Source organism: Euprymna scolopes, chromosome 29 (assembly GCF_053919585.1).
Source record: "Euprymna scolopes isolate OS-2025 chromosome 29, ASM5391958v1, whole genome shotgun sequence".
Lineage (NCBI taxonomy): Eukaryota > Metazoa > Mollusca > Cephalopoda > Sepiida > Sepiolidae > Euprymna > Euprymna scolopes.
In genome coordinates this window covers 86,329,161-86,352,658 of record NC_136510.1, presented here as the reverse complement: position 1 = coordinate 86,352,658, position 23,498 = coordinate 86,329,161, and the positions used below count along the sequence as shown (strand labels likewise).

Sequence of the window (23,498 nt, the reverse complement as noted above, 5' to 3'; positions counted from 1 at the left end):
CCCCTTTTTTTTCTTTAATTTGTTTCATTCATTATTTTTTTTAGTTTTTCCTTTTTTTTTTCTTTAATTTGTTTCATTCATTATTTTTTTTTTAGTTTTTCCTTTTTTTTTCTTTAATTTGTTTCATTAATTATTTTTTTTTAGTTTTTCCTTTTTTTTTCTTTAATTTGTTTCATTCATTATTTTTTTTTTAATTTTTCCTTTTTTTTTTCTTTAATTTGTTTCATTCATTTTTTTTAGTTTTTCCTTTTTTTTCTTTAATTTGTTTCATTCATTGTTTTTTTTAGTTTTTCCTTTTTTTTCTTTAATTTGTTTCATTCATTTATTTTTAGTTTTTCCTTTTTTTTTCTTTAATTTGTTTCATTCATTTTTTTTTTTAGTTTTTCCTTTTTTTTCTTTAATTTGTTTCATTCATTATTTTTTTTTTAGTTTTCCTTTTTTTCTTTAATTTGTTTCATTCATTTTTTCTTTAGCTTTTCCCTTTTTTCTTTAATTTGTTTCATTCAAGTTTTTTTTTTAGCTTTTCCTTTTTTTCTTTAATTTGTTTCATTCATTTTTTTTTTTTAGCTTTTCCTTAATTTGTTTCATTTCATTTTTAGCTTTTCTTTGTTTCATTCATTTTTTTTTTCTTTCCCAATATTTGTTTTCATATTTCATTTGTTTGTTTTTTTTTCTTAGCTTTTTTCCCCCCCACTAGTAGCTGTTATGTGATTATGATCTATTTTTCTTTGGTGGTAGCTTTTTCTCACTTGTGAAGTGATTGATACGTTGTCCAATCAGAACACTTTTGGATGACGACACTTCTGCCAAACCTTTTTGCACACTTTTTGAACAGCAGTGTTCAAGCATCAAGGTAACAAGAGGTTCTATTCCTGTATCGCCCCTAGCCACGACTTGGACTAGGTGAGATGAAAGAGAAAGACTCAAGCACACATTTATGGTACATGTGTATCTACTGGCTCAATATATTTTCACATTCTTGTATATATGTCTTTCATGCAGGCTGTGTTCATCATCATATCTTAGATCCATCATTCCTGGTGCTACAAGATCAGGCTGTCTAAAGATACTGGCTTCCTAACATAACATTGATGTTATTGTTTTTTTTTTAATTATTTTTTTCCTTTCTCTTTGAAAAACTCAATCACGTTCTGCAAAGTCAAAAACAAAAACATTTTTTTTCTCTATGAAACAAACTAAACCAAACATAATGGATAAATATTTAAAGATATATATATAAAAAAAAAACTTGAAACCTAAAAACTTTTCCCAAAATTATTGGATTCAGTATTAAATAACCTGAAAAGGGTTGATATGCCATGAAACAAAACGACCAAACCAAACATTATGAATAAATACTTGAAAATATAAAGAATTTGAAGCATAAAACTTTTTCTAAAATTACTGGATTCAGTATTAAAAATCATGAAAAGGATTGATATGCCCATAGTCCACTCATAAATATTTATGAGTGGACTATAATATGCTATAAAACCAAGCAAACAAACTAAGCACCACGAAAATATTACTAAAATAGGAAGATATAAAAATATAACTAAACACCATGAATTTGAAGATATAAAAAAAAAAAAACTTGAAACAGAAGAACTTTTTCTCAAATTACTCAATTCGTCACTAAAAAACCTAAAAAAGGGTTGATAATGCCGTGAAATAAAACAACCTGATCCATCATTGGTGAAACTGCATGAATAAAATTGGTTTAAATTGTAGGTTTGTCCTTATAACAAAACTATGGTAGCACGTTTTTCTTCATACCCAGCAAGGCCAAAAGATATCTATACAATGCAACAATCTTTTCTTCAAACAATTCATGGCATTTTTCATTTGTTCTACAAACAGGATCTTTCTCTTTCTACAAATTGGTTCAATCTAATAATTATTGTTGATCCTCTAACAAAAGGAGGGTGGACCTGTGAATTCACCCTTGTCCGTTTGTCTGTCCGCACTTTTCTCAATAACTACGCCTTGGAATTTCTTGAAATTTTGCACAAACATTAAACATGATATGAGTAAAAAAAGTAACAGAGCAGATTTTCCAGGAACACTCCGGTTGCCCTCCTAGGGGTGCCTTTCGAGTTAAAATGGCTAAAATTGACACTTTTATGCTTATTATCAAAAAAAAATTGATAACTTGGATTTTTATAAAACTTTCTGAAAAGTTGTAACTAACTGATTTCTATATAATTTTTTTTGTCTATACTTCGCGATAACTTTTATGTGTGCCCCAGGGGTTGTTGTAGGGCTAATGAAAACACTCCATTTTTGGGACTATTTTACCATATTTTTCCAAAATTTTTTGTGTATGTCTATTTAGCAGTTTTGCATGGTGCTGAACTCACATTTAAATATGTTAAAGCCTTGGCGACTTTTGGAGCTAAATGGGTGGGGAGCAAATGATGGTTTTAATCATTTCTTTTTTTTTTCCCCTGTTCACTGTCCACTCACGGGGGGGGGGGGGACCATGCATGCTTCACTTATTTTGTTGCGATTAGTATTGCACATACCTATGTATATAAAAATGGTTTCATCTTAGAGAAAACTCATCATTTTTCAATATGGTGGGCTATATATATATATATATATATATATATATATATATATATATATATATATATATATATATATATATATTTTTTTTTTTTTGTTTTTTACACGCATAAAAAGCGACCTGTGGCATAGTGGATAAAGTACTTGGTAAGATTCAGTTTTAAATTACACTCTTCTGGAGGTTGAAGGTCTAATCCTTATTGCGAGCAACACTCAAAAGTACAATTGCAAATTACTTAGGACTTCTATCCAATCATGGCTGATGGAACAAGAGCATGCTACCCTTATGGATGGATTAAATAAAGGGTTCCATTCTAAATTCCATGCAGATTTCTGAGTCGAAAAAAAGATCTCAGGGTTTGACAAGATATACTTGAAACTCTGAAGTTACATCAATCGAAACGTGAAAATAAAACTCGAGAACAGTAGTTCGAAGAATCCAAATAATACGAATTATCTTTTTTTTTTTTTGTTGGTTTTTACGCACGGGTCATCACTTATCAAGTCTTAGGAGTCTTCATGTCAAAGTCTAGAACCTATGCAGAACCATGAACTGAACTCTTTATTTAATCCACATGGTAGATTATTCTTGTTCCCCCAGCCATGACCAAATAGAAGTGTTAATTATTAGTAGTGATAGGCGATCCCAATATTTTTGCTCCGCTTCCGTCCTAAATTTCCGATTCCGATACTATTGCTGATTTTGATACAATTGCCGATTCCAATCTTTAAATATTTAACTTTAAAATTATTTTTCGCTGATTACCGTAAAAACACATTTTAAATGCGCATATATTTTCTCAATTGTGGGGGGGGGGTAATCTATAGATTTTAGTTTTACTGGTAGTTTAAAATCAATGAATCTTTATTATTTTATTATTAGTAAAATTTGTTTAAAATTCTGCACAGATTCCCAAGTTCAACAAGATACACCGGAAGAACGCTGGTGGTTACATCAACCAAAATGTAAAATTAACACTCAAGATGAAAAACGGTAGTCCGAATAATCCAAATTATCAATCCTCATCCCAGAAGTGCAGAAATGTAAAAAAAACTAAATAATAAAATAAAAAATGAAAACTTAAGTGAAAAAAATCTTTGCCCTTTTCATTAAATTGTGTTTAAATCTGTTTTTACATCATTAAAATCAGTTGTTTTGTTTTTTTTAATTTACTATTGAAAGAAAAATTAAGCTTGATCTTTAATATGCTATGAATCATATTAAGAAAATTCAATGTATTAGCTGATGAAATGAGTTTTTATGAGACTTTTATAATAATGTGTAGTGAACTAAGTATTATGGTATCTATCCAATGCATAGTTAGGGATTAATAGAGATTAGTCATCACTAGGACTATGACAACAGCATATTCTTTTCATTGTTTTGATTCTCAGATATATATCAGTTGATATCTTATGTTTTTATGTAGAGTGATGTGGTTCTCAGTTTATTAATTGTGTCTAACTGTGTTGGATATATGGTTGGTTGGTTGTTTTTGTTTTACGGCATATCAACCCTTTTCAGGTTATTTAATGCGGAATTCAGTGATTTTGAAGAAAATGTTTTTAATGGAATATTTTTTTTTTTTTTCAAGTCGGTTTCTATTTAACCCATAGTTGGGACCCTAACAAGTACTACCACTCCGGGTTAGAGTGGATCTGGGAGCAATGGCAATTAAGGGGTGGCTCCACACTCCCCAACTCCCGCAAGCTGGGGTCTCACCATCGGATATAGTTTAAGGTCATATCCAGAACCGTGTTGGATATATACTCAAGTGTAAAAACAATGAAAAGAATATGCTGTGTTCCTAGCCCTAGACCACAAGACAAGACCACATTTACTCTAGAAGTATTTGTGGAAACTACTAAGTCGATCTGGTTGAAATTGTGTCTGAACCTTTGTTATAATAAGTTGCAATAAATTAAGTATTATGGTATCTGTTTGATGCACAGTTAGTGATTAATATGTATTAAATGCAAAAATGAACACGAATTTAATCATATTCAGTCATTACTTTGACATAAAGTCCCAAATCTAAATCAACAGGCTATAACTTTTGCCCATTTTTATCAGGCTAAAAAGGCTAATTATGATTAATTTTGCATTTGTCTGAAGCTGGCATTTTTAGTTCCGGAAATTGAGTTCTGGACCAATAGTACACAACATGGAAAATTTTTCTATTTTCTAAAAAAAAAAAAAAATTTGCATACCTAATATTTATATATAAAAAAAAAAAAAAATTGCATACCTAATATTTATATATAAAAAAAAAAAAAAATTGCATACCTAATATTTATATATAAAAAAAAAAAAAAATTTGCATACCTAATATTTATATATAAAAAAAAAAAAAAATTGCATACCTAATATTTATATATAAAAAAAAATTGGAAGAAAGATTACGAGATGAGAAAAATAATTCAACTGGAATTAAATCATTTGTGGGTCATGATTACATAATATAAAAACAACAACAAAAAAACTTGAATCAATCATCGGTAGGTAACAGCTGATTAAGAACAAGGAAAAAAAAGTACAACTCAATACGAATTTGTATGAAACGATATCAAAATATACAACTTGTATTTAAAAAGATACGTCGAGTTTAACCTTTCTAATTATTCTCATCTCAACAAACAAATTAAAAACATCGAATCTCAACAAACGCTAATCAATTCATAATTCAGTGGTCAATTGAACTAAAAGGTGCATTGAAAAAGTAATGCCACCTATTTTTTTATTCCTCCTGAATGGATCAGAGGAGATTGCAAATTGTATTGTTATGGTGACTGAACTTATGCATTCATGACCTGAAAGTTTCATCTCTCTGTTGCAGATATTGACAGTGTGAGACGCTAAGAAAGCAACCCATATCATGAATGTCTGTCAGAAGCAGAGATGCGTCATTGAATTCCTGGCAAAAGTGTATTGAGAATGGTGGTGACTATGTAGAAAAATAAATTCTGGAGCACAAAAGGTTGCTCATTTTAATGGTATCACTCTCATCTTCATAGCTCTTCAACTTTAGGAAGCTTTACTTTTGGAACGACTCTCATACTAAAATAAATTTGATAAAAGGGTATGGTAATTTGCTGAGGCATTGCTAGTAAATGTGTATAGGTTTTTTTATATATATAAAGCTCTTTGCTGCATTTATGTAAAATTTCGTATGTTTAGACCCAAAATTGGCTGAATAGTTTGCTAGAGACTGCAAAGATCAAATCTTTTCAACTTTGTCCCTTTGGCAGCCAAATTTTCGGCCAAACACTGATTAAAATGCTTGCTCTATGTCTGAATACACTTAAAAAAAAATTCAAATGTTTAGATCAAAAATTGGTTGAGTAATTTGGTAGAGCCTGCAGAGGTCAAATCTTTTTTAACTTTGACCCCAATTTTGACCTCTTAACATTTATTGTTTTGGGCTTAAATCAAATTAAAAAGTTTGATCCATGTCCAAGTAGTCTACATCTAAAATTTCAAGTGTTTAGACCCAAAATTGGCGGAGGAGTTTGGTAGAGTTTTCACAGGTCAAACGTTGAACTTTGACCCCTTGACAGCCAAATTTCTGTCCAAAAACCGATTAAAAAGATTTTTCCGAATCTCCATACCCCTTATGTCAAATCTCGAGTCTGTAGACTGAACATTGACAGAGTAGTTTGGTAGGGAAATGTACACACATACAATTTCATTTTTATAGATATATAGATTAATTCGAAAATAAAATGCTGAATCATTATTTGGGGGAATCTATTATATAAAGGAGACTTGTCTTTGTATGTATTTCCAGCCAGAAAAGAATGACCTAGGCAGAAGTGATTGGGTGGGGGTGGGGAGATAGATGGATAGAGAGAGGTAGAAAGCTAGAAGTTTTTAATAGAAATAGGTCAGACTTTTGCCCTGAAGAATGCTGGGTAGACCTGCTAGTCTATTATATAAAGGGCACTTGCCTGTGTGATTGTATGTCCAGCTAAAAGTCCAAAATTACTAACCAAAGACCCATAAAGTTTATATTTTCTTGATCTATATTTGATTGATTTTGTTGCCCCAGATCTGTAATATCTAAAATTTAGAAAAATATATTTACATTTAAAAGGAATAGCTATAGTAAATGAATTACATTATTGTTAACACATTAAAACAAGAGAGAGGAATGGGTTGAACGGAGGGGAAAGAGGGTTTGGAAGAAGAACGAAAAAATGGCGACTAGAAAAAGAGAAATGTAATGAGATGGTTAGAGGGAGAGGGAAAGATATGTTTTAATCTAAAGATGTTATTCACACTATTAAACTTCTAGTTTATTTTTTAGGGCTCCAGGCATATATCTTCTATATATATAAAAGCCAAACGTCTGTGTGTATGTATGTTTGTTTGTAACGCTAAAACTTTTGAAAGACGGAACCAAACTTGACAAATTTGGTATCATATTGAAGCCCCATCACCCGGATGACAAATATCGAAATTTCACGTCAAACGGACCACTAGAAGTTGGTCAACTGATCAGTTATCTTCGAGGGGGGCCCCCAAAAAACCTGTCATTATCTATATATATAAAAGACATATGTTTGTTTGTAACGCTAAAACTTGAGATGAAAGATTCCTCTCCCCTAAGAATAAAACATATGTTCAATATCTGCTTTTGTTTTTTCATTGTTTATACGGTCCCGAGCAACGCCGGGTAGCCCTGCTAGTATTATATAAAGAGCAATTGTGTGGGTGTTTGTATGTTCAGCTAAAAGTTAAAAACTACACAACAAGCACTCACAAAGTGGATATATTTATGATCAGTGTTGCCCTGTATTAATAATATCCAAAATTTTGGAAAAAAAATTATACATTCTCTGAGAATCGACTGGGCCGGGTTTAGTCAAGAGGGGTTTCAGTGTTATTATGTATTAATTTGGAAAGATAATGCTGACTCATTCCACAAGGAATCTGTTATATAAAGGAGGGTTGTGTGTGTGCGCGTGTATTTAGCTATAGGGGAATGGGGTAGCCAGAGGAGAAAGAAAGGGTTCGGGAGAAAAAGATAAAGAGACGAATAGAGAGATAGGAGTTTTAATAAAAAAGAAAAAATAGGTTACTTTTGCCCCTGGCAATGTCGGGTAGCCGCGCTAGTATAACTATAATTTCATAAAATTATATCTCTTACATGGTATTTATTAGCATATAATCCGATAGTGTGTGATACATTTTTTTGTAGAACTGCATCTATTACTTTTATATCTGAAACTGAACTATACTGTTACTATCTTTTTAATGCTCAGTTTAGTTTATTTAATATTTCAGACTTCCAATGCTCAATTTAGAGGGTAGTGCAGTATCTGTTCTGATGTCATAAAAGCATCCTCCCAGGTATTACTTCCTTTTCGGGGAGAGGGGATAGTATAGTATCGATTTTGTGTTCATGAGATCATTCACTCGCACATTGCCTCCTCCTTCAGGATAGTAGTTTAGTATATGTTCGTTCGTCATGATACCATTCTCTCAGGCATTATTACCTTTGCCTTTGGAATAGGCAGTATAGTATGTTTGTTATGTATACTATGAAAATATATGCTACCACAAGAAGCATATTATTGCTAATGAGAATAATAATAATAATAAACGCAAAATTGTAAATTAACTGTGCCTCCCCCTCCTTCCTCAAAAGATGGTGGAGTCGGCATCGATTCATGCCACACCAAATATTCGTAAAGGTTCAAGGAGGATGGAAAGATCGAGGAGAGAAAGCACTAACCAGACTTCCATTAGATGACTGCAAAGAGGATTGGGACCTTGAGAAGGCTGGTTTGTTGCCATGCAAATTTCAGTGAAAACCAATGGTTGTGAGCAAGAAGTCAATGGCAAGTTGCTGTTGTGATAATGCAAAGTCATTTGCAAAAATTATCAAATGGATTACTGAAAATCTGGAGAGTTTTGTTGTCACTTGGACTCCAGGTAAATCCACTATTGTCCGTGAATAATTGCTGATGGTCTATTTGAAAACTCCTAGTGAGTACAAATTATGAATAAGATTATGGAAATCCTTGTAACCACTGTATTATTATTATTATTATCATCATCATCACCACCACCATCATCATCAGTATCATCATCAAGAGTCTAGACCAAGGGTCTCCAAACTATGGCCCACAGGCCAAATATGGCTCGCCAAAATCTTTAATCCAGCCATCAGAGTTCTTATGGAAAACGTAAAAAAATATTCATGAAAAAATGGAAATAGTCTTGTGGTTTTTCTTTTTGTTCATAAAATGATTAAAAGAATGAGGTCTTGGAGAACCAGTTTCACTAAAAAGTAATAAACGCTTTAAAAAGTCAGCGATATGCACCCCCCCCCCCGTTTGAAAATGTCAGTAATAGGGCCCCCTGTTCGAAAACTTTGGAGAATTCTGATTTAAACCATTCTTGTAATGACCTTTTCACCGTTGATTGTGGTATGATGTTGATTCTGTGTAGTTCTACGAGGTCAACCATCCCAGGCTATGTCTTCCCTATTTGAGAAGGAGTTAGTTTATTGCTAATCGCCTGAGGCGCCTCTACCAGGGAATGCCGACGGGACTGCCCAGACAATTTTGCGGGTCAGAGTGCCTCTCCTGGCCCTTGTGTCACATTTTCTCACTGTGGGAGAGAAATAAATACCATGCAAACGCATTTCTCTTTGGATCTCATCAGGCAATTCAGGATGTTGTGATAAGATCTGAGATAGAAGCGTGATTGCATTTGAGTAACCATTCAATTTGCATAATTTTCTTAAATACATAAATTCTAAACTGTTTCGTTAAAATAATCTGTTTTTTTTTTGTTTTTTTTTTCTTTGTTTATTTATTTTTGTAAAATTAACAAAGTGGGGTAGGGTTGTGAAAATTCGTGACTGTGCTTCTTCCCTTTGAAAAATCTGAATTGTGGGTGACCTTCCACCCACCTCACCACCAACTCCTCCTCCTCCCAGTGTTTTCGCTTCCCCCATTTTTCTCTCCCATCCCCATTTTCCTCATCGCCATTTTTCTTTTTCTACTTCTTCTCCTCTTAGTTTTTGCCCTCCCCTTTCCTCATTTCCTAACCCACCCACCCCCACCTTAGACTCCCCTCCTCCTCCTCCCGGTTGCGTTGCAAGATCAGCCTGCCTCGGTTCACTTTCTTCCTGTCTAGTAATCTCTAATTCTATGTAAATCTATTTATATGACTTCGCTGCTGCTGCTGCTGCTGCTTCTTCTTCTCTTCCTCGCAGCTCAGCGAACAATCAGTTGAACTTTTCAACCCTCTGTTTTCTAAATGAACAAACACACGCGCACATACTATTGTTGTCAATGGCCACACCAATGTGCGTCCAGGCTCCGGGCGACTGCTTAACCTGCTTTCACGTGTGTGCATGCTTAGCTCCCGAGTGTGCGTGTGTGTGTGTGTGCGCGCGCGCGTTCGTCTGTCAAATATTTAATGGTTTTTCGTTATGATTCATTCATCCACTACCGAATCAATTTTGGCGACCACTGAGTCATGGTGATTTTTTTTGCCCCCCCCCCCCCCCATCCCTTCCCGACATGACAGCCACCCACTCACCTGGTCTCTTTTTCACCTGATGAAGAAGACTATGTTGCTTTGTCTCAACTGTAAAGGATGCTGGCTCTTGAATTGGTTGTCGATTACGTTCAGACCCCACCCCCCATCCCCAAACAGACACCAATTGGTCCCAATTGAATCCCCTGGTATAAGTGGCGAGCAGAGGTCTTTTTATGTTCGATGATAACTTCTTGATTATGTGCCCAAAAGATTTAAGTCGTAGAATTATGAGAAACTGATATGGTTTTAAAATAGTTGGATGTCCTCATCTCCTTAATTGGGATGCCCGTTGCTCATCCTCTGCACGGCACTGCATGTAACCGGTACTTCCTGTAAAAAAAAAAAAAAAAAAATCTACTTAAATATTGTTTACATCAGTCTCTACGGGTGGAGTGGTGAGTCTGGTTATTTATTAGAGGGACGGTTGTATACTACACGTCCGTCCCCTTTCCCCCTTCCACACCTATTTATTATTCACTCACACTCACTAATAGTTTTCACACAGGTTAACATCAAAGATTTCTCTTTGAGAACAACCTGTGGTGTCCCCTAGAGTCTGAATGACAAGTTTCCCCAGATTTCCAGTATTCACCACCTTTTTCGATAACCTTTGCAAATTAGTTTGTGTTATCGCAATAGCCCTTTACCATTGATTTCTGTTTGGTAGCGACCATTGGTATTTACTGGAATTTAGATGGCAATAAGTCTCCTCAAAGTCCTGGTCCTCTCTGCACCCATTCAGTGAAGATCCAGTTAGTGCTTTCTCTCCTGCGTCTTTTTTTTTTTTTTTTTTTTATTATTATTATTATTATTATTATTATTATTATTATAATAATAATAATAATAATAATAATAATATTTTTTATATGATCGGATTATTATTGACTATCTGTACTTAGTCAACATTTTTCATACCGTTTTTTTTTTTTAAATCGCATTAATGCTTTCTTGTGCATGTATGTTTTTTCTTTCTTTCTTTCTTTCAACTGTTAAATTTATACTTCCGGCTGGTCGTCATAGACTGATAGAGAGAAGAGGTGCTGATTACGCAACGAATGCAGGAAGGCGGAACTGGATAGAATTTTGCTCAGTATTAGAAGATAGTGAAGGGAATGAATACTCATTAGGCACTCTCTCTCTCTCTCTCTCTCTCTCTCTCTCTCTCTCTCTCTCTCTCTCTCTCTCTCTGCAGAAGGGTTTTTAAAAACTTATATTTTTTAATTTCAGTAATTGTTTGTTATCCATAATTCAACCTAATTAAAAAATATATATATATAGAAAAATCTTTGATGCGCATTCATCACAGAATAAAAAGGTCATATTCCAAAAATTATGTAAATTGATCAAGCATAATTATTTATTTTTTTACTATAATAATTAAATACCTACAGACACTAGTGTTTCATCCTTTTGGGAATCTTCAGTGCAGAGTGTCACGATTAACACCAGTCGACAGATTCAAACTCAGCAACACGAGCCATCTCTGGCTCGATTAGCAAAGACCGTACCCATTCGGCTACCATTAACCACGTGAAATAACATTGAATTCAAACATTTTAATTTTAAATGTTCTTTTTACGTCAATCACACAGCCATCTAATCGCTATACGATAATCTATGCAAACAAAAATTATATATATATATATATATATATATATATATATAACTTCTTTTTTTTTTTAATTATTTATAGAAAATCACAGCTTTTTTTTTTTTTTTTTTTTTTGTAGAATTCTGAACAACAACCTAATTATGTAACAATGATCGTTTGGGAGTTAATGTTTTTCATGGACTAACTCCTCCTCTCCAAAAAGTGTATTCAACTTTTTTAGGATTACTGTATCAATCGAACACATTATCAAATTACGAGCAAAGAATTGTGAAAATTTTACTTGTCCAATTTTTTTTCCGAGGGGTATTTAGTTTGGTAGACAAAATTAAAAGAATTTCATAGGGATGTATTATTTGCCAGTCTCCAGTTGTGAAGACGGTACAAAAAGGAAAGAAGTAAACTAAATCGGTTTTGTTTTACAATCCAGAGATTTTAAAAGTGGTAAAAAAAAATTTAATATATAACAAATAAAAGTTACCAAAGCCCAGATAAGTTACTCTTCTACCTAGGTGGATAGGTGTTTAGTGTTTTTACTTAATGTAAAATGTTTATTCGGTTTTAGAAACAACCCATACATGACCACAAGGAAAAATGGCAGTGTAACAAATAGATTGTGGCCATTTTTCCTTGTACTCAGGACGGTTGATATTCGTTATTTTTCAAGCTGAATAAATATCTTACATTAAGTAAAAACGCTAAAAACCTATTCACCTAGGTAGAAGAGTAACTTATCTAGCCTTTGGTAACATTTCTTTGTTATATATTTGATTTTTTTTTTCACCACTTTTTTTTCAAACCTCTGTGGATTGTAAAACAAACCCACAAAATCCTATACACACTGTTGCTTTGTATGTTATGTATTTTTTCATTAAATAATCCATTCACATGCCTTTGTATATAAAAAATGAGGCACTTGTTCAATTTAGGTTTGGAGGACATTTTTTTAGTTTTCATTTTCAAAGAATTTCAAGGGGAGACAATTCAAGAAGTTCTTCAACTTTATACCTTTTAATATCTTTTAATGTTCATGTTGATATATTACAAAAGTTTAATTTTGTAAAATTTGTGTTTTATTTTTATTTTTAAGTCGTACATTTTCATATAATCACTTTCATTCATTTGATTGTTGTTTTTTAGGAAGACTGTTCATTATAAAGTCTGTTAAAAAAGGTGTACATTTTCAAAAAGTTTTTTTTTTTATAAGTCATGCATTTACATATAAATACAAAAAAATGCTTGCCGTAATTTATGTCAAAATTGTAATTATTTTATAAAAACCTAAAAAATTTTATTTTTATTCAATAAATGTTCAGATATATATTATTCCTTAATTGAAATTCATTTTTGAGATGAGCATTATATATATTAATTTATTTTTATTTCGGACTATTATTCTCATCTTTATTAGTTGTTGTTTTTTCATCTTTTATTGGTTTGTTTATTCACAACGTTTCGGCCAACTATTCCTCTGGCCTTCGTCAGGTGGTAACCGCGACGGATAGGAACCTCGAATCTCCTAACTGCATTCTCAGCCATCACTGCCATCCGTAGTTGTTGATCGCCCCTTCGGGGCCCGTGGCGCAGTTGATAGACGTTGAATCTCTACAGTTCCAGATGAACATTGTCTGAAGATAGCGGTTTCAATCGCACCCAAAGCGTGCCAGAGGTTTACTTGGCCAAAATGTGTTGAGACGACAACAACTACGGATGGCAGTGATGGCTGAGAATGCAGTTAGGAGATTTGAGGTTCCTATCCGTCGCGGTTACCACCTGACGAAGGCCAGAGGAATAGTTGGCCGAAACGTTGTGAATAAACAAACCAATAAAACATGAAAAAATAACAACTAATAAAGATGAGAATAATAGTCCGAAATAAAAATAAATTAATAAATGTTCAGATGATTTTTATTTTGCGTTATTGTTAATTTAGTGTATTTGTTTTACTTTTGTGTTTACCAGTATGCTAGTTGAAACTTTAACAACTTTTTGAATTGTCTCACCTTGTAATTCTTCACAAATAAAAACAAAAAAATTGTCCTACAAACTTAAAATGCACAAGTACAAAAATGATATGGTACTACTAGCGCATATACAAATATTTCAAAACTTTCCGCTTACTCTTCTACAAGGAAAAACCTGACATGCTTTACAAATATAATGTTCTGACAGAATGTTTAAAATTTATATTTGGATTCTTCGGGCTACTGTTCTCATCCTGAGTGTTATTTCCACAACCTTTCAGCCGATGTAACCTCCGACCTTCTTCAGGCATATCTTTTCGAACTCTGGAATATTTTTGTCAAACTCTGGCAAGGATCTGTGGCATAGTAAAATATTGGTAAAATTCAGTTGTAAGTTATGCTCTTCTTTTTCTGGAGGTTGAAAGTTCGATCCTCAGTGCGGGCAACACACAAGATACAATAACGAATTACTTAGGATTTCTACCCAGTCATGGCTGACGGAACAAGAACATACTACCCCATGAATTAAATAAAGTGTTCTGTTCGAAATTGTATGTAGATTCCTGAGTTTCACAGAAGGATTCTCGAGTTCAACAAGATACACTTAAAGAAGGTCGAAGGTTACATCGATCAAAACGTTGTGAAAATAACACTCAAGATGAGAACAATAGTTCAACGAATCCAAATAATCCTCATCTCAAAAAATTAAGAAATAATGTTTAAAAGTGACAACATGGAAAAAAGAGCATAATTTGCAGCAAATAATTTATTCTGCTGATATGTATCGCATTTCAAATTTATAGGATGGAATTAAGATTCTGTTTCTTTCTTTTTTTTTTTACCCCCCCCCATCTCCAAGAAATCCGGTTGCTTTTCATAATTTTTCAATGAACTTGAAAGAAAACTCTGAAATAACACCAGCTGAAGCTTTAAGAGTTTACCATTTCTCAACCTTTTTACTCCTGCATAACTTACTTATGCAGCACAATCACGTTGACACACTGGTTCTCGCCAGATCACTGAAGTTAAGCTATGCTGAGCCTGGCCAGGACCAGATGGGTGACCATTTGGAAAGGCGTGGCGCTGTATGTACCGTGAGGTAAAAAAAATACCAGGTTCAGAAACTGGTGTGGTCTATCCTTCTCTCAAAGGTAGATGGGACTCTCTTAAGCCGTGGTAGGCACACCGTCTAGTGACGGCGTCACGATAAAAAATATCCTTGATAGCCCTGGAGAAGCATCAAGTATTCAACTACCGACAAGATTTGAATTACACTACAAACTCATGTGATGGATAACTTACTTAGATTTAGCAACTCTTGCATTCTGCGACGTTTGAAGCAGTTAAAATAAACCATCGTTTTCAGTCAGAAGCCAGATCCAGCTTTTTCTCATTGTGATCAAATCACTTTATTATGCCTTGCATAGCCCTTAGGATAAATCACTGTCTTGAGGAACTCCTGTGCAAAAACAAAAGTATATACCATACCTTTCTCATTTTATTTTCATTGTAGACCATGAGGTGAATACCATGCTCCACTCTATATAGCTGAGCCGATCTAATTTAAGGAACGCCTGATTGACTTGTTTTCAAAAGCAAAAAATTAAAAGAATTAAGAATAGTCGAGACATTTTGATGATTAGCCATGTAATCCTAAGATATTATATCATAATGGATCACGTAACTCTAATCACGTGTTACTTCATGAAAAGATTGCTTTTTCATTTTCATTTTACATCCGTATTAAACCGTGTTAAACTGTAGAAGTTCAGCTGGTTTTCAGCTAGAACTGAAATATGTTTGCAAATATGTAGCCAAAATATGTTTGTTTAAATTAGTAATGGGAAAGTTCCAATATTTCGAATAGCTGTAGGCAAAAGTTATAGCCTGTTCACTTAAAATGAGTACTGTATGCCAAATTGATGATTAAATATAGTTGACTTTGTGCTCAATTTTGTATTAAATATTAATCTTTTTTTAATTAAATCATAATACTTAGTTTGCTTTACCTTTTAATAGCAAATGTCCATGTAAAATTTCAGTCAGATCAGTTCAGTGATTTCTGAGAAAACTTCTAAAGTAAATGTGATATTGTGGTAACTTAATTCCTAATAATCCCTAACTGCATTGAACCGATACCATAATACCTTGTTTGCTACACCTTAACATAGCAAATATCCTTTCAAAATTTCAGCACGATTGGCCCAGTAGTTTCCAAGAAAAAGTCGAACAGACAGACTAAGAAAAATATAGATAAGTGCATCAGAAAGGAAATTATAAATAATACATTGGATATAAGCTGATAAAATCTTTCTCTTTTTTATCTTGAGTATAGTATCTCTTTATATCGTGAATCGGAGAGCATTTATGTTTGAGATACTTTCTCCCTTCCCCCATGAGTTGGGATTATATATGTATATTACATACTGTAAAAAAAATTAAAAAAAAAAAACAAACTAAAAGCATTGAAATTGGTCATGTGCTATCTTTATTAATAACTACTAGAAAGATCTGATATTGTTTGGGATTGAATGAGGATCAATAGTATGTACTTTTTAACGATACTTATAACACCATACTACTTTCTCTGGTTTTGCTGCTTACCCTCCCTTCGTTTCACCTCCTAATATGGTTGGAAAAGGCTGGAATGTTAGAAAACTTTCTGAACTGGTAGCTTATAAAGGGTGTTTTTTTTTGTTTTTTTTAGAGGTGACGAACTTTGAATTAAAATAAATCTCCAAAATTCTGAAACAAAGAATTGCCTTCCTTTTAACTAAAACTAACAGAAAGACCCAACGTTGCCCGGCATTGAATGATAATCAACGAATGTTTCACATTCCCATATTTTGGGTTTGTATTACTGTACACATAGATTCGAAAAAGTTGTCAAAAAACAAATATATAAAAAATAAATGTTATCAAAGGCAAGATAAGTTACTTTTCTACCAAACTGGATATATTTTTTGTGTTTTTATTCAATGTAACATGTTTATTCAGCTCGAAAAACATGCAGTGTTTACCGATGTATTGGAAAATTCAAAATGGCGCCCGACTGTCTCTTTAACACGGTAAGTTTGGGAAAAGATGTTATAAATAATAAACTAGACAAACTACTATTAAAAAACAACCGAATATATGTCAACTTATGTCACGGTAACATATATTGAGCGAATTTCTAACAGTATTTTGTCTAGTTTATTATTTATAATACCTTTTCCCAAACTTACCCTCTCCGAGAAAGAGTTGGCCGCCATTTTGAATTTTCCAATACATCGGTAAACACTGTCAGCTTTTCGAGCTGAATAAACATGTTACATTAAATAAAAACACGAAAAATATGTCCAGTTTGGTAGAAAAATAACTTATCTTGCCTTTGATAACATTTATTTGTTATATATTTGTTTTTTGACAACTTTTTCGAATCTGTGTACAGTAATACAAACCCCATATTTTTATTGTCATCGAAATCTGTGAAATTGTTCATTTTTCAAATTAATTGATTGCCTGCTTTATTTGGGGCCCATCACGGTGCACCAAGAGAACGCTTTACGTGCCTCCCCACAGTGACTTAGTCCACAATCCATTGTAGTCTACATTTTACTGTAGAGAACCTACTGTTGATTTTATAAAATTATATAACGGCTTAAATTAAAGTTCAAAATACAAGTATCAACTATCATGGTTTAGTTGTGCTCTAAACAAAAGCATTTATTTCAAATGCGCCTCTGTTATATCAAAAGACCTATTGTTGCTTTTTTATGCTTGGCCTTTCTGCTTGTGCGGTAATAAAACTTCTCAAATGCACTTGTGATGTTAGGCTGTATTATTTAATCAAAATCGCCCGTTCCATCTTACATCGGATTGTTTCTATTATCGATACTTATCGAAGGCATTCCAATACAAAACCTATCTAAGAACATTGCTGATGCATAAAATATATTTGTGTGAAATTTCATAAAAAATCTGTCCAGCCGTTTAGGAGCCTATAGGGAACGCATTCACGCACGCACGCGCGCTCAGAGAAAGTTCCTTTTGTATAATAGTAGATAGATAGATGAAATATTACTAGTGGAAGAAATCGATTTCTTTGGTTGGAATGATTTGGGGGGGGGGGGTTCAGGAGTCTGTCAACCATTTGTACTACCGACTCAGTTTGTGATTATAATACTTTTGAAATATGTTAATGTCTCTTGGCAATCGGTTTCAGGAATCACTTCTTGGACGAGATTTAGTTAACTCATTTTACATCTGTACAATTCCCGTTCGCGTTCATTTTGTGCTATTATTGATTAAAACTTCTCTTTGATGTTGAAAAATATGGCGGCTAAGAATCTTTGCTTCATTTTTTTTCTTTCTTTTTCTTTTTTTTTTTTCTTTTTCTTTTTCTTTCGTTCGACATTTCCTGTTATGTTCAACCTTCCTTTACACATCAATGAATTTGCTTCTGATAAGTTACTTTTACTTACGCCTAATCTCTATCTATATAAACTTATAAGTATATTTGTGTGTGTTTGTATATATTTGTGTGCACAGAATTCACTCCTAAACTAATGCACCCATCATTATAAATATTGGAACAAAGCTGCTAGGTGAAAGGGATCCAGATGAGGGATGCATTTAGTCTAATACAAAGAGGGGTAAGGGGGGAGGGAGTCAGATACCTCTGATTTTTGTGAAATTTTAACAATAGCTTTGTCTATATATATATATATATATATATATATATATATATATATAACACTTTGCATGTCTGTGTGTGTGAGTTTGTCCCCTATGGACTCCGAAACGGCTGAGACAATTTTTTTTTTTTAAATTTCACACAAATATACTTTAAGTGTCTGGGAGTGTTCTTAGATAAATTTTGTATTGGAATGCCTCCGATAAGTATCGATAATCGAAAAAAAATTAATTAAAGAAAGAAGAGATTTTGACAAAAGTTAACACCCTTATACAGCCTAACATCAGAAGTGCATGTGAGAAATTTTCTCACTGCACAAGTAGAAGGACCCGGCATATAAAATGAAATGAATGTTTCTGTTTAGAGCACAATTGAACTATGATACTTGACTTTTGCATTTTAAATTTTAACTCAAGCCATTATATATATATATATATATATATATATATATATATATATATATATATATATATATATATATATATATATATATATAAAAGCAGTGCACTGTAAACTACTATGTATTGTAGACTAAATCAACATGGGGAGGCATGTGAAGCTTCCTCATGGTGCACCATGGCGGGTTCCCGACTAGAGCAGATAATTTATTTGATTGAAAAATGGATGATTTCACCAATTTTGATGACAATAAAAGTATTGGAAGTATGGAACATTTGTTGATCCTCATTCAATCCTGAGCAACGTTGGGTCTCCCTGCTAGAGTTTATATATTTGTTTGTACAGGATTCAGTTCTAAACTAATGAACCAATCATTACGAATATGGGAACGCAGCCACTAGACATATAGGACACAAATGGGGTCTTCATTTAGTCTAATTTAGTTTCATGCAAAGGGAGATAAGAAAAGGGGGCGGTAAACCCTTTGTGAAAATGCAGATACTTCCGGTTTTTTATGCAACTTTAAAAATAAGTATTAGACATCTATCATATAAAGGGTATCAGGCTGTCTGACCTAAATTGCACCAAACATTAATGTTGTTTTTTCCTTTCCCTTTGCAAAACTTAATCAAGTCAAACAAAAACAATAATTTTTCTTATACAAAAAAAAGCAAACTAAACAGTGTAAAAAAAAAAAAGAAAAAAAAAACAACTGAACCTATAAAGGGCAGTTGTATGTTCAGCTAAAAGCTAAAAACTACAAAACAAAGACCCACAAAATTCTTCAGGTGTGTCTTGTCAAACTCAAGAATTTGGATGGAATTTTGAACGGGCCTCTTTACTTCATGGTGGTAGTATGCTCTTGTTTTGTCAGCCATGACTGGATAGAAGTCCTAAGTAATTTGCAAATCGCAAAAGGACCTCTATCCAGTCATGGTAGATGGAACAAGAGCATGCTACCCTCGTGAAGTAAATAAAGGGTTCTGTTCGAAATTTCATATAAGGTTAGAGGTTACATCAACTGAAACGTTGTGAAAATGACGCTCAAGATGAGAACAATAGTCCAATGAATCTAAATAATACGAATAACCAATCCTCATCTCAAAAATTTAAATATGTAAAGACCCACAAAATTGGTGTATTCTTGATTGGCGCTGTCTTGGATTAAAAATATCTAAAATTTAAAAAATATTCATTTGCTGGGAATCAACTGGGTAGGGTTTCATCAGGGGTGGGGGTGGGGTCGGTTTTACAATTTCATGATGTACTAATTTGATAAGAAAATGCCAACTCATTCCTCGAGGCATCTGCTATATTAAGGAGAGTTGTATGTGTATATCCAGTGAGAGAGGAATGGGCTGAACCAAGGAGGATGAGAGGGTTAGAGAGAGAAATGTAAAGAGATAGAAGTTTTAATAAGTAGTCTACTTTTGTCCTGAGCAATCCTGCTAGTCAGTTAATAAATATTTCCAAAATTTCAGTTTCTTTGGAATATTTTAGAGAGTGTGTAGTAGTCACACACATTACACAGCCTTTTATTTGAAAATTCAAATATTCAGATTTGCATTAAATTCAATCGATAGTCGTTAGATACCAATTAAGTGTAAGTCTCTGAATTTCAATTCATTCTTGAGTGTTAAATTCGAAACATTTTCTAGTATCTGTAACTGATCGCCTGTAGAACACTGTTCTGCTGACCTGCGTCCCGGTTAAATACAACATGGTAGCCTTAAAATCCAATGTAAACAAGTTCTTGTTGAGACGTCCGCATAAATAATTCAAATTCTGCCCAATTTACACTATTGATGATTATTAAAGTACCACCTTACATTCATATTAACCCTTATTCTTGAGTTGCCTGCGGGTCTTGATAAGTGGTGAGTCTTTAGTAAAAAAAGAAAAACAAAAAAACTACCAAACTCATGTCATGGATTTTGATCAAAATTGGAATAAGGATTCTATATATAAGGTTTAATAACATTTTATTTTTCATAAGGGGACATGAAAGTGGTGCAAAATAATTTTGTTCAGGGAATTAATTTTGCTTGTACTGTTAGTCTTTTAGTATTATTCATTTTTGCTTTGCAATTTTTTTTCTAACTATCCCTTTTTTTTTTACTGGTAGGACATTATATTTTAGCACGATTGGTGCATCCTATAGGATGTTTGTTCTTCCAGTATTTTGTTTGATTTTTCGATTATTGAGCAATCATCGAAGGTCTACATGGCTGTAATGAAACCTCCATTTTTTTTGTTCCAACTGAACAGACTTGACACTACTTTTGTTTTGAAGTAAATAAACGCTTTAAAATAAGTTAAAACACAGAAAGAGTAACTTATCTTACCTTTAGTAACATTTATTTGTATTTTTTTTTTTTTACCCCCACCCCTTCCTCTTCACTTTTTTTGCTTTTGTTGTGTTGGTTATTGTTAAAAATACTCCAGATTGATATAGAATTTCTATGGGTTCCTGCTATATAGCATTTATAATGTTTGGATTTTTCGATAGGACTATGCATCTTTTTCCAGACTGAACTCAGCATCATTTGTTTTTTTTTTTGTTTTTTTTTTGTTTTTTTTTTTGTCTCACCAATACCAATTCCTTTTTTTTTTTTTAAACCATGAATTTGTCCAACCCACAAGCAACTACATGGCCATAACTCATAGCTTCCAATTTCTGATTTAATGTTTGATCAGTTCTGAAAATGATGAAACAGAAATCGATTAAGACCGAAAATTTATTTCGAAAGGTTGACATGGTCTGAATATTTATTTATTCATTTATTTTTTTATGTGAATCTTTATTACAACTTATTTATTGATTTCTTGTTTTCGTTATTAACTCAGCTTGTCTGAACCATTCTATAAAACATAAAGAATGCAATGAGGTGTATTCCATCACTTTGTTGAGAAAAATCAAGTCTAAGTCATTTCTGAAATTTCCTTTTCCCTGTTGATTGCGGTATGATCCTAGTCCCGTGCAGTTCTAGGGGGTCCACCTTCCCAGGTTTTATCCTTTTCTCTTTGAGAAAGGGTTAGTTTACTGCTAATCACCTGAAGTGGCCTTACCGGGGAATACTGATGGGGTTTATATATAATTATATTATGAATTTTTCTTTATAAAACAATCAAGCCAAACACTATGTATAAATATTTAATCATGTAAAGAATTTTAAGCATAAAAACTTTTTTCAAAATGACCGGATTCCATATTAAATTAACTGAAAAGGGTTGATATGCCGTAAGCGTCATTAAACTGATGATTCATCCATTTTTTTTTTTTACCCTTATCCTTGAGTGACTCTTAGCTTTGATAATTATTGGTGACTCATTAGTAGGGCTATGACAACAGCATATTCTTTTCATTGTTTTTACTCTCGAGTATATATCCGACACAGTTAGACAATTAATCAACCGAGAACCACATCATTCTGCATAAAAACATAAGACATCAATGGATATATACCTGAGAGTCAAAACAAGGAAAAGAATATGCTGTTGTCATAGCCCCACTCATTAGTAAAAAAAAAAAAAAAAAAAACTTTTGTAGTAACATATCAAATCAATCGGTATTATTACATTATATAACACTCAAACGTATGGCTCTGTTATAACGTTTTTTTTTTTTTTTTTTGTTTTTTCCTCTTTTTTTTTTTTTATCTGTGTTCTTGCTTTTCATCTCCTTGTTCCCCCACTCTCCTGGTTATGAACGGCAGCATTAATCATTTAAAAAATATGCACCAAATAGTCGATCGCTATAAAAGCGTTCACCTTGTCTAGACATAGAATTGTTTAATTTGTTTTTGTCTTTCAGCTAAGTTAAAATTCGATCATTTCAAATACTACATGCTAAAAACTATCAATTATTAAGACAAAGAAAAGAAAGAAAATACTTCTTCACAAAAAGAAAAAGTAATATACATATATATACATATGTATAACAATCAAGTAATTAATAGAAGCTTACTAGGCCAATGTATATGTAAACTTCAGCCTAGTATAAGTATTAATGTTTATATTTATCCCAACAATAAAAAAAACTCAATACGAAGTAGCTTAATACCATAAGTATAAATAAAAACTCTAAACCGGAAATTTACATGTAAAGATTTCTTTTTCGACAGAATACCTCCAATAGAGAAAAGCAATAAAATATCGTTATTCCGCAGAGTTTCAAAGAAGGTAAGATCCTTCTTTTTTTTTTTTTTTTTTTTTTTTCTTAGAGAAAAAAAATTAGTTAGCAAATCAGATATAAGATATAAGAGCCAGGTACGTCCAAGGATGGAATACTGTTGCCACATCTGGGCAGGAGCTGCTAGAAAGGACTTGGCCTGCCTTGATAGAGTTCAAAATAGACTTCGTAGCCTCGTAGGAGATGTCCTTTTCTCCTCCTTGCAACCTCTATCTCACAGAAGAGATGTTGCGAGTTTGTCTCTGATGTATCGTTATTTTCATGGAAAGTGTTCGACTGAGCTTCAATCTATGGTCCCCCCTCGCCAAACTTTCACAAGAAACACTCGTCTAGCTGAAAACACTACCAAAAATTCCCCCCACTCTTTATCTGTGCCTAAACCTAAACGTAGATTCCATGAACAGAGCTTCTTTCTTAGAACTGCACGCCTGTGGAATTGTCTTCCGTTTTCCTGCTTTCCGGCTGACTACAATATGGTTGTCTTCAAGTCTAACGTAAATAAGTTCTTGATGAGCCGTTCCATATAAGTT

The 23,498-nt window shown here is 33.0% G+C and overlaps 1 protein-coding gene across 2 annotated transcripts in view; it reads left to right on the top strand.

The window, feature by feature from the left end:
- The window catches only part of LOC145252771 (THO complex subunit 7 homolog), a 285,927-nt gene that overhangs the window by 122,611 nt on the left and 139,818 nt on the right, over positions 1-23,498 (top strand). Inside the window, exon 1 of one of the 2 annotated variants that reach the window (XM_080112685.1) lies at positions 7,855-7,921. The exons of the other annotated variant lie outside the window; for it this stretch is intronic. The gene's annotated coding sequence lies outside the window, so the exon portion shown is untranslated. Of the gene's footprint in view, positions 1-7,854; positions 7,922-23,498 lie in introns of those variants that run through there. 2 annotated transcript variants of the gene reach the window in all.